Genomic DNA, 11533 nt, shown 5'->3' with positions numbered 1-11533 from the left:
TGAACAATTACAGCAACTCATAATACTGATTCAAAACACATTACAATTTAAGAGATCAATGCTTTTTGATCAAAATCATAGGCCTGTGCATGGTCAATTTCCAAAGCATGCTATGTCAGGTTGGTGAAACATGACAAAATGTGAATACTACCTTCAGCCAAAATTTTATGTGGATCATCTTCACATTTTTATTTGTTGCCATGTGTGTTAAAACTTTAAGAAAAATGTATATATGACATCTCTTGGATAATTTTGAAAGGTTCAGAATTGGAAGTAGCTAGCCTTAGTTAAAAGGAAGAATTCTTTCCCTTGCAAATCTTATTTAGTAGAGAAATTGAGTGATGAAAAAGGTAGAGATCCTTCTTTTTATTGCTTCCAAAGGACAAATAAGGAAGCCTCAAGAGTTTTTAAAGTGTGGAATTTTTTTCTTTCCTTTTTACTAGTGCATGCTGAGATCATGTAGGCATGCAGTTGTATATTCTCAAGAAGAGCAATATTTCTATTTTCTTTGGGAATAAAATTTTTGTAGACAAATAATATTTGAAGCGTTTACAATCTTAAATTGAAATAAACATAATTGAGAACTGTATTTCAGAACTAAGAGAAAAAATGACCTATTTCATAGATAAAAAACTTAATGCCATTTGATTTGCAAATAACAACTTTTAAATCCTATATACAAATTTAATGCTGTAAAAATTTTTCTTAGAACTCAAATTCAACTGTAAGTAGCTCCTCAAGCACTGAAAAAGTAATTTCAAATTAGCCCCCTAACTGGTTCTTGTGAAAAAATAAGACCTTTTAATTTAAATGGATAGTGCCCCTTGTGTAGGCAGGAGAGTTTTAAACTAGAGAAACCTCGAGAGTATATTAAGTAATATGGAGAAAAGTTTCCTTAGTAGTCGATTCATATACACCTTTCCAAGAACCTCCACATGCATGCATGCCTACTGTACGTGTAACTCTCAGAGCTTCTTAATTATAAAGAATTTCCTCGAGTCCTTTTCATTTCAGGCATTATCATTCCATACTTTTACTTTAGTTGTAACAATTGATTTGTTCTTTTGGAATTATTATTATCATATGCATCCATTTGATCTTCTTGAGACAATGCAAACCTACTTGTTGTTGCTTAAAAAATAGATATTTAGCTGAAAATATTTTTGAATTTTAAGTTCTTATGAGCTTATTAGTTCTAGCACATGGAGGATTGCTAGTACTATCAAAAATGAGAAGAGCTCATCAATTTCAGACGTTTATGGTAGATGTACAAGAAGCAATAGAAATTTAAATCAAGATCCATGCCAAGAAAATTCTTTGAAGGACATTCTCGAATGTATTAATAAATAATGCATGGTCTAGGCTCCGAACATGCCTAAGAAAAGGTTAATCATTATTTCTTATGCATCTTGGACAGATGTTAAATTAATTTTAATAAATTTTCTAAATTTTAGATTTGAAGCTTTCAAAGCTATTGTTCCATCGGGAATAAAAACTGCACATTAAACTTCTTTTAGGTATATCAAAGAGTAATTTTAGTTAAATTTAAGAAAAAATACAATAAGAGTTTCCCAAACTTAATTAGAGGCTTAGATTTGCGACACAGGTTTCCTTCATGTGCCCTCTAGATTGAAATTTTAATTACTTAATATGTGGTGCTAATAATTAGGATATGCACCAACTCTAATTTACCAAAAAGTATTATAATTAGTGCAGGCGGAGAGGTACTTAGGAAGTGCATAGCTTTAATATTGGTGTTTCCAAGCACGTAATTTATGCATCTACAACATAAAGTCCTGAAGTCAATTTATAACACCGGTATTTGGATATTAGTAATATACCAATTCGAGAATATTCTTGACCTACACAATCGATCAATACAAAAAAATCAGTCTTTGAGTGGTTTAGTAGTTGAAGAAGTTATATCAGCAGAAAAGAATCTCGTAACACCTTCTTAATTTATACCTGCAAGTGTCTTACAAAAGAGGCAATATTTATGCGCATAGAGAGATAAATGAATCAACTGACTTTGACATTAGTTGTTAAAAAGTTGAACCTACCAAACCTTATGATAACGCCAAAGAAGGAAAAATTAAGTATTTTTTTGCTTCATTAACAAAATCAAGCTCCACAACCATCTATATATCTTATGTTCAATGCTCAACCTGTTTATACTTTAATTATGAAAGAATGTGCTACAGAAGTAAACCAGTAAGTTTAATGAATGGTATGGTAACCATACGCTTAAAACATATATATTCGTTCCTCCCATGGTCTTAGTGATGTGTGCTATCAAGGCAGGAACTTTCTTGGATGGTCCCATGATAGGGACCACCTTCAAGGAAAGACAAAGTGAATTGGTCCAGTCTGCAACTTGTAGTGTGCCATATATAGTACAAGATACATGTCATCAAGGATGACTCCAACTGTTCCTAGCAAATGGAAACTTAATGATCTTGTGATTTCTTCCACGCAAAAGCAATCGAAGAGGTAGTGTAGGGGGACCGCTACTACGAACAAGTCAGGTGTGTCCCAGCCACCAGTCTCACTGATACACCAATGATAGTTTACCCTTACATCATCTCTCTTAATCATGCTCAGTCTTCCACACCACATTGGCTAGTGATTGCACCGCTAAATAAGGATGTATCATGTGGGAGTTTTGCCAAGTGAAGTAGTGGACTCTTCCCAACCACAAGCCTTAAGAATGCAAGTACAGTAGTGCTGGTCAGCATATCTAGGAAGTGGTCTTAGAAGATATCACTATAGCCATTGCAGTATAACAGAGAGAGAGAGAGAGAGAGAGAGAGAGAAAGAGGGATTCTAAAGTGGAGGAGACCCCTTCAATGGTGGGGGTTGCCTTGAAGAAAGGCTGGCTGGCGTGGCTGGTGAGTGGTGGGGAACCTCTATCTAGTAGCCCCACACACTCCATCTCTACCATCTTATGGATGTCATTTTCCATTAATGTAGTTCTATGAACATAGTATATGTTATCACATCCTATTAACTATATGCGAATAGAGCTAGGACCACCCCTTCAACATCCTCTCCTCTCTTTCCCTCAGCCCTCCCATACTCTCCTCACCTTTTCTCACCACCCCACTTGGCTCTAAAGCTTTAGTTCCCACCATCCAGCATTTTAATTACTTGCAAGTTGTAAACCTTAATTAGGTAATAATTAATGACACTTACAAACGGTCCATTTAGATTCACTTCATTCAGACATGCAGAATATATATAGTATTATATCGTAGCTGTAAACCTTCTATTACTATATAACAATCTATCAAAGCCAGTCTAGCCATATATATATATATACACACACACAAAAAAGCGAAGGCATATCGTATAAACAAGAAGAGAAAGCCCCTTTCTGGCCTACGAAGATACGGGCACAAGCCATCCCTGAGAAAACCGTTGTTTGAGTCTCTTTCTGCTCCTAATGGAAGCAATCCTCCTCAGTGCTACTGTTGGGCTTACGAAGGCAGCGGCGCATTTGTCGCCTCCTCCTCCTGCTGCTTCTCTGGGGAATATAGTGGGTTATTTTTTGTGGTTCTGAAAAAGGGTACGTACGGGTTGGAGCAATAATTAGAGTAAAGAATAAAAAGGCTGGCCGTTAATTTATTACAGTCTGCTGCCATGGGATCGGGGAAGAAACACCGTGATGGCCAAAGAGTTTCAGTAGTGTGTTTTTTTCCAAGAAAAAAAAGTACGGATTGCTGACGCCATTGGTGGTGCGTTTTGGACGTTATGAGTTGCACTGATTGGTACTTTCTTGGTGGGCCGTAAAGTAGGATAAGGGCTTGGTTGGTTTGTCGAATTTTTTTTTTTATCAAAAAATTTTGAAGGCCTGATTCCTAAAAATAAAATATCTGAAAAAATAATGTTAATATACTTAATTAATAATGGAAAAAAAGTATATTCCAAACTAGCTTATATTTAGTTGAACATATATTTTTCTAGGGTAGTTATGTGAAATATCTATTATATCCTTAATGAAGAAAAAATCTTATCTATAAATTTTAATGGATTAAGAATAGTTTTAGAAATAAAAAGAATCAGAATTTCTAATTGGTAGAAAAGTAGCTTTTCTATATTTTTTATGAATTTTTTTATGTTTATGGGAAAACTACTTTTTCATCTCTTTTCTTTGAAAACTCCAACCAAACACGATGTATTTCTTCGTTCTTCTGTTGACTATACCTTTTTTTTCTTCTTTTCACACGAGGCAAATGAGTCTTAAGAGGCGTAGCCTATAAGGTTGACTCTAGCCCATTTCATTTAAGATTTGAGAGAGAGAGAGAGAGATTCCTTCATTACCAATCCAAGAGAAAGTTATAAGGGCTCGTTTGGTTCGCGGAAAAAGGAGAGAAAGTGTGGTCAACGGAAAAGTAAGGAGATGCCTCTTGTTTGGTTGCAGTTTTCAAAGGAAAGAGACGGAAAAGTTGTATTTCCATAGGAATATGATTCCCATGTTTTATAAAAAAAATCTTTCCCATAAGAAATATGAAAAAGTTAATTTTTCGTGAGTCGGAAATCACTCCATTTTTATTTTTTTCCAAAAAGACTCTTCAGCACTAAGAGATATTAAAGACCTAATTTTTTATTAAGGTTATCATAGGAATTGCACATAACTTTTCTAGAAAAATGAATGGTCAATAAAAAATAAGCACTTTGAAAATCATCACTTTTCCATGGTCAACCAAACATGCCAAAAATACTTTTTCAGACATACTCTTCTCAGAAATCTGCTTCTCAGAAATTATATTCCTAAAAGAAAAAATACTTTCCGCGATCCAAACGAGCCCTAAAACATCAGTGACTATCAATTTAGGAGAGAATTAAAAAACATCAGCAACCAGAAGAGAGAGAAGAGGCAATTGACACTCAGAAATCAGAATAAAGGGTTAGAAACATTGTTAGAATCATTTCTCCTCAAACTACTTATGACTACAAACTTCTAGCATGTAAGATCCTCAAGCATAATGGGAAGAGTAACTATAATAATAGATAATGAGAAAGTACGGCTTCCTCCCGTTTCATCAAAAAAAAAAAAAAAGAAAAAAGAAAAAAAAGAGAGAGAGCAAGTATAGATTACGATTTTGCATCTCCACAGCAAAAAGAAAAAAAAAAGAACGGGGAAGCAAATTAAACTATTTGCTTCATTTTGCAGACAAAAAGTACTAGAGCACTATCAATGTTGACAATATCTTACATAGTACTGTTTTTTTTAAAGGCAATGCTGGCCTATCAATAATTCATTAAGAATGTTGACAATATCTTACATAACGACTATTTTATTGAAATAGGCAATGCGGACCAATCAATAATTCATTGGCTGTGACGAATAGGTAGGAGATTTACCAACTAACCAGCTGTCACCCTTGATAGCATTTTAAATAGACGATTTAATGGTGCCTTTGTAACAATTTTTGAAGTATTGTGAGAAGCTCATAGATTCCATGCGCACAAGTTATAAAAGAAGTAATACTTATTGATACCTAAGAAATTCAATGAACAATTAATTAAACAAACACCATTTGCCCATGAAACTAATTAGACCGCAGAAGATCCAATTTCTTTAATTTGTAGCAGAAGCACATGGTGTTCATAATTAAATTGAATTAAGTGGCATGCATTTATGCATTATTTCATGAATAAAATCCATAATGTGGCTATAAGTTTAAGGTCCTTGAACATTGACTATGGGAGTTTGATGTGCCCTTGGGCTCCCGTGGTCAATAATTAAATGTACATGATGGCTCAGCTACCACCAATACAAGTTTCCGTGGCGTTGAAGCTGTCCCACGCACACCACGGTGCTGCTAAGTAGCCTTCAAATTGGTGCTAATTTAAATATGACTGGCTTGCACCTCAAGGCACCTAGATTTTTAGGTGTGACACTAAATGTTGTCGGAGTGGCATCCACGACAGCAGCAACTACGCCTTTAATTTGAATCGACAGTAGAATAGGTTTGATTTTGCTTTCTCAATCTTTCTCTGATCTTAACCATGTAGCGGATCTGGCTTTATTCGGCTAAGAAGAGGTGTGTGTGGCCGTCGTATCTGCCGCCCCCTTCTTCATTCATCCATTTAGGTCAAAATGGATCAACTAGCCTTGTTGGCCAGTAGAGCCAACTCACGTGCTAGATTTTCTGATACATTAATTAATATATGTGCATGCACAAGTTCATCTTTGGGACCATCTCATGTCCATCGTCTCTTAAAGAAAACCGAAAAAAAGGTAATATTAATCAGAAAAGAATTAATCAGAAAATATTATTTGGATTTTTTTGTCTTTTATAGATATCCAAGATCTATATTCTGTAATCACTCATAGTTTTTGGTCCATTATGATAGGGAATCGAACTCGAATGAATTTGCAAATGTGATATATCATGGATGGGAAATGTTGAACTAGATAGATAGGTAGATGGAAGTCATATTAGTAAACTATCTTATACTTGACAACTACGCTGAGCTAGTAATAGGTGAAAAGCAAAGGTATGTTGCTTTACGTCCAAATTTCTTAATTTTAGGGCAGATTTTAGAAAAAGGATTTGATATTCATATGAAAAATTGTAGTTTTAATCTGAAATTAAAAATGTTTTTTTTTAGTTCTATTTAGTGAAGAAATTAATGTTTCATTTAACTATCAAAATGACAAAGATGAAGGTGAAGCACATGCTTGCTCATTTTAATGACCAGAATATCTCAATTTTGATCCATCCAGATTGCTAACAAGATATGGCGGTCAAGGAGTATTTACTAATTGATTCAAGTATCTAAACATTTCTTATGGAGAAGAAAAAATGATGTTTTTTTTCGAGAAAGAGATGGAATTAAGTGGTAAGTAAAGCTACACAACTTTTAATTTCTACCTCTATTTTGTAAAAGTAACTTCTCAAGAACCTACACAGCAAGCTTTTTGCCAATTGGACATGCCTCATTTGGTCGGCGCTCCTCCCTTTGGATCGGTCCAAAGTTTCACTTGGGATGGTGATGCTGCCTCCAGAGAAACTTTCTAGGAAAAAAAAAATAACTTGATAAACAAGGAGCTATAGATATTTACTTGACTTGAAGAACTATATGAAAAAGTTCAAAAACAAATCTATAACATCTGATAGAAGATAGAGGTGGGAGAGTGACTTGCAACTACAAAATTGGTTAAACCGGTGATGTCACTCTTCATCAAAGGGAAAGTTTACATTGCTTTTAGATCAGTATATACCGATTTGGTTGCTATTCGCTAGCCACAAAACTAAAAAGAGTGAGAGAACACCTAGAGTGAGAGATCTCTCGAAAGGATATGATTGGACCACCAAATTCTCCTTTTGCCCAAAGGTTTGAGTAACGTAGTAGTTGTTTACTTAACAGCTCTATTTTAAATTAAAAAAAGCCCACAGGCATGCTCATTTCTGGTGACACAAAATGGTACAACAAAGTAAGAAGAAAAAAAATTAAGAGGAGTCTTCTCTTCCTCCTGTAATCTGCATCCATCGCTGGTACAGGCGTACAGCTCGAACGCTTGCTCGTGATATAGCCCGAATTCAATGCTCTGCCGATGGTTAATGCCCAGATGACCATTATTGCTCGGCTAATTGTTATCGTTCGACCCCGCCTTTCAATGGTCAGGCATGGGGATGGAAATGGGCTCGGGCCGAGCTTTGAGCTAGGCCCAAAAGAGTTCAAATCAGATTTGGGCTTGAATTTAGAGTCCATTTGTTTTTCAGGCCGAGCTCGGATATATCACTGGTCCAGCTCGAACCCGAACAAGGCCCGAAACAAAGCTCGAATTTAGGCTTGAATCAATTTATTTTTGTATAATATTATTTAGAGAGAATAATAAAGAAATAAAAGGACAAATTAAAATTAGTTTAGCTAAGAATAATATATCGCATATCATTTATTTGTTTTATAGGAGAGAGCTTAATTTTTAACTAGTTCATTTTCTTGTGAAGTAATATTATGAAATATTAAATTTCAATCGGGTTTGGATTGGACATATTTTTGGCCCAAATAGGTAAATTCGGGGTGGCCCAATCAAGTTGGGCCGGGCTCAGGCCAGTATTATCCAAAAACTTTTGGGCCTATGCCCGACTCGAACCCCAAAAAAAATTCGGGACAGGTTCCGGTAGAAGCATAGCCCGGCCCGATCCACTTCCAACCCTAGTCAAGCAACATGTAGACCATGTATTTAAGATACTGGGAGGGACTTGAGGAGCAATTATCACAATGGCAAAATGTGAAGGGTGGTTACTATGTAGTTAATGAGTGAAGTTAAAGACGATAGTTATAGCTGGTTCACGAGAAGTGCAGCGGCACCACACCCTTGACTCCATATAAATAGGGCTAGAGGGGCCCTAGCAAATGAGTTCTCTCATTCATCTTTCTACATAGCTTATTCTCTCACAGATCTCTTTTCTGTTATTTCAAACAATATTCTCACTGACTTAAGCATTGGAGGGCCCCCGTTGGATCGTTTTTGGCAACCTCTGAGGTTTTTTTTGTTCGCAGGTTAGATTGGACTCTCCCAATTTGAGAAAATATGCCAACCAACTAGTGAACTCCAGTCAATTCACCTAACTCAATGAGGGCGGATTTTGGTGGTAATAGATAGGCACTAAAGAAAGGGCTTTGATTTGCACGGAAGAAGAGCAGAATGACAGTATGAGCTGATAGATAAGCTATGAGATGTTGATTTTGGCGGTAATAGATTGGTGCTAGAGGAGGGGCTTTGATTTGTACGGAAGAAGAGCAGAATGACAGTATGAGCTGATAGATAAGCTATGAGATGTTACACATAGGTCCCCTGGCGTTGTTTATGTAGAGGATGAGGCATGGTTCCATTACAATTAGAGACCGAAATTAGGGGGCAAGCTATACCGTCCTTCCTTATCTAGAACCCCTTAATTGTGAAGCTGTAACCATTCCTCCTAATCTACCAAGAATTGAATTATGCTTGAAATTGGTTCTTCTGCATGTTTATCGACCCATGATCGGCAGGCTGATTTTAGTTCACATCAGCTCATTTCATCGACTTCCACCACCCATGATCAGCAAACAGTTTCAATCATTGCCTGATATCTATCTAATTATCTGACCACTAAAAATCGCTCTCTGCCACCACCAGCCATCACACTCCCCACTTAATTTTATTATTTATTTTTTTTTGGAGAGTGTCCCCCCTCTATTTTTTGATTTCAAAATATTCAAGATTGACAACTAGTTAATCTTTTGGAATCCATATTTATTTCCTCATTCTTGGGGTTAGCTAATCGACACTTCAATTCTTCAATATCTTTCAATCATTGCCTGATATCTATCTAATTATCTGACCACTAAAGATCGCTCTCTGCCACCACTAGCCATCACACTCCCCACTTAATTTTATTATTTATTTTTTTTTGGAGAGTGTCCCCCCTCTATTTTTTGATTTCAAAATATTCAAGATTGACAACTAGTTAATCTTTTGGAATCCATATTTATTTCCTCATTCTTGGGGTTAGCTAATCGACACTTCAATTCTTCAATATCTTTCTCCTAAATTCGGCCTATCTTGAAAGAAGTTATACCATACACCACATTGCGGTGCACAATGCCAATCATCTCATCTCATTCCTATGGGTAGCAATCCGAGAGAGTGCATGATGAATGAGGCCCATAGGAATGAAATGAGGTGATTGGCATGGTGCACCGTCATATCTTGCAGGTGGTGTAGGGTATAATTTTCCTAACTTGGACCTTGAGTGGCTAAATGAATCCTCTATTACAAACATATTGCATCATTATTATCTCCAAGAAATTAGGGCTTCTTGAATTAACTAAGGGTTTGTTTCTTGGATTCAGTTAGGCTATAAACCCCACCTTTGCTCTTCTGGTCCTTCCATGTACTACAAGCATCCCAAGCTTTTCCAATTTGAAAAAAAAAAACTAAGCGCATAGTGAGAATGGAAATAGATCCTGCATCTTGAGCATAAAATGGGAAACCAAAAAAGCAAAACCCATTTTATGTTCTTTTAGATGGGATATCTCTTTTATTATTCTTTTTTTGAGGATAAAAATAAGTAGGTGACCCTTGATACAATAATAAGATTATTCGATTATGACCTGAAGATTATATATTAGAGACAGAAATATCCTCTCTGTGCCCGGTCCCTTGCTACCACCTAAGGTGGTGCAAAAATCCAGTCTTCATGTCTCTTAAGGTTAACCTTTTTTGTTTTTTTTTTAAAAAGCAAACAACTTAACTGGAAGTATATAACTAGATCTGATCCAACCCAATCTAGGGAAACAAATCTTTACCTTTTTTTTTTTAACCCATACTGAACCATTTCAAAAGCAGCTCAAAAGTCTAGCCTGGACTGACCCAAACAGTCCAAATTGGTGCAGGCCGGGCTGGGTTCCCACTTCCTTGATGAACACCAGTACACGTGCGGGGTGTCGGACCTCCCTCCCTCCTCTTCTCCGACGAAATCCAAGTGAAAACTAGTGAGCGATGGATCCCTTCTCGTCTCCCGCGCCGTCGAACGGCTCTTCGGGCCCCTCGACCGAGGCCCTGATGGACCAAGTCAAGGCCCAGGTCGCCCAGGCCTACGCCGAGGAGTTCCTCGAGGTCGCGATCCTCTCCTCCATGAAGTCGGGTACCCACGACTCCAAAGCCAGTAACTGCCCGACAATCAACCATGGGCCACCAGCAATTGCTGCACCCGGGTTGCCCTCCTACTGTAATCGGAAGACCATGTGAGTCTTCAGCAAGTGGAAAGGATTCCACCTCATATAGGAGCTTTCCTCTTTGTTTTAGCTCCTTCAACACCCATTCAGCAAGGATCCTCCGGCCGATGCTTCGACAAATGACTGCCGCCTTCACCCATGCGTGACTCGGCGCTTCAATCCTCTCCGACAGCACAAGAGCTTGAAGGTTGTCAAGCTCCTCTTCGGAACTCTTGTGGTTCGTCCACATAGCCTGCCGAGACTGCCCCTATGCCACCTTGGCCCAAGAGCGTTTCTCGTCACCAGTCCAAGGGGAGTGTCGACCCCCACCACCAGAAGATCCCTCAATTGTTTTGCCATTCCAATCTCTCATTTCGGCACACCTACCAGCTGCTCGATGATGCAATTGCTGACCTGAGGACCCAGTATCAGTCCACCAAGGTAGATCATTCATATATTTCTCCTTGAATGAATCTGTACATTTTGACATTTTTTTTGTTTTTTATGTACTACATTTGACTCATTTGGAGCTACTATTCTAGTTCCATCTGATGCCTCCCAATCTGTAAGAAAATGCAACAAAGACTGCCGTGCTGCAGGGTGCTTCATCCTTGAAAATTTGGGAGCAATAGCTTTTAAGCTTGTTTGATTTATCCCGTGTCTTGCGTAATTTTCTGTCAATCCAGAAAGATTGATCACTTTAATTTAAGCTTTATCACAAGCATCATATCCAAAGTGATGGCATTCATAAGCCATTTGTAAGGCACCAAACCTAAGCCGCTTGCTGCAAAGACATCAAGCTTGGTCATGGAGTAGTTAA

This window comes from Phoenix dactylifera, chromosome 16 (genome assembly GCF_051530095.1).
Source record: "Phoenix dactylifera cultivar Ajwa chromosome 16, Ajwa_hap1_PhDact_Kaust_v1.1, whole genome shotgun sequence".
Classification (NCBI taxonomy): Eukaryota; Viridiplantae; Streptophyta; class Magnoliopsida; order Arecales; family Arecaceae; genus Phoenix; species Phoenix dactylifera.
This window is presented reverse-complemented; position numbering follows the sequence as displayed.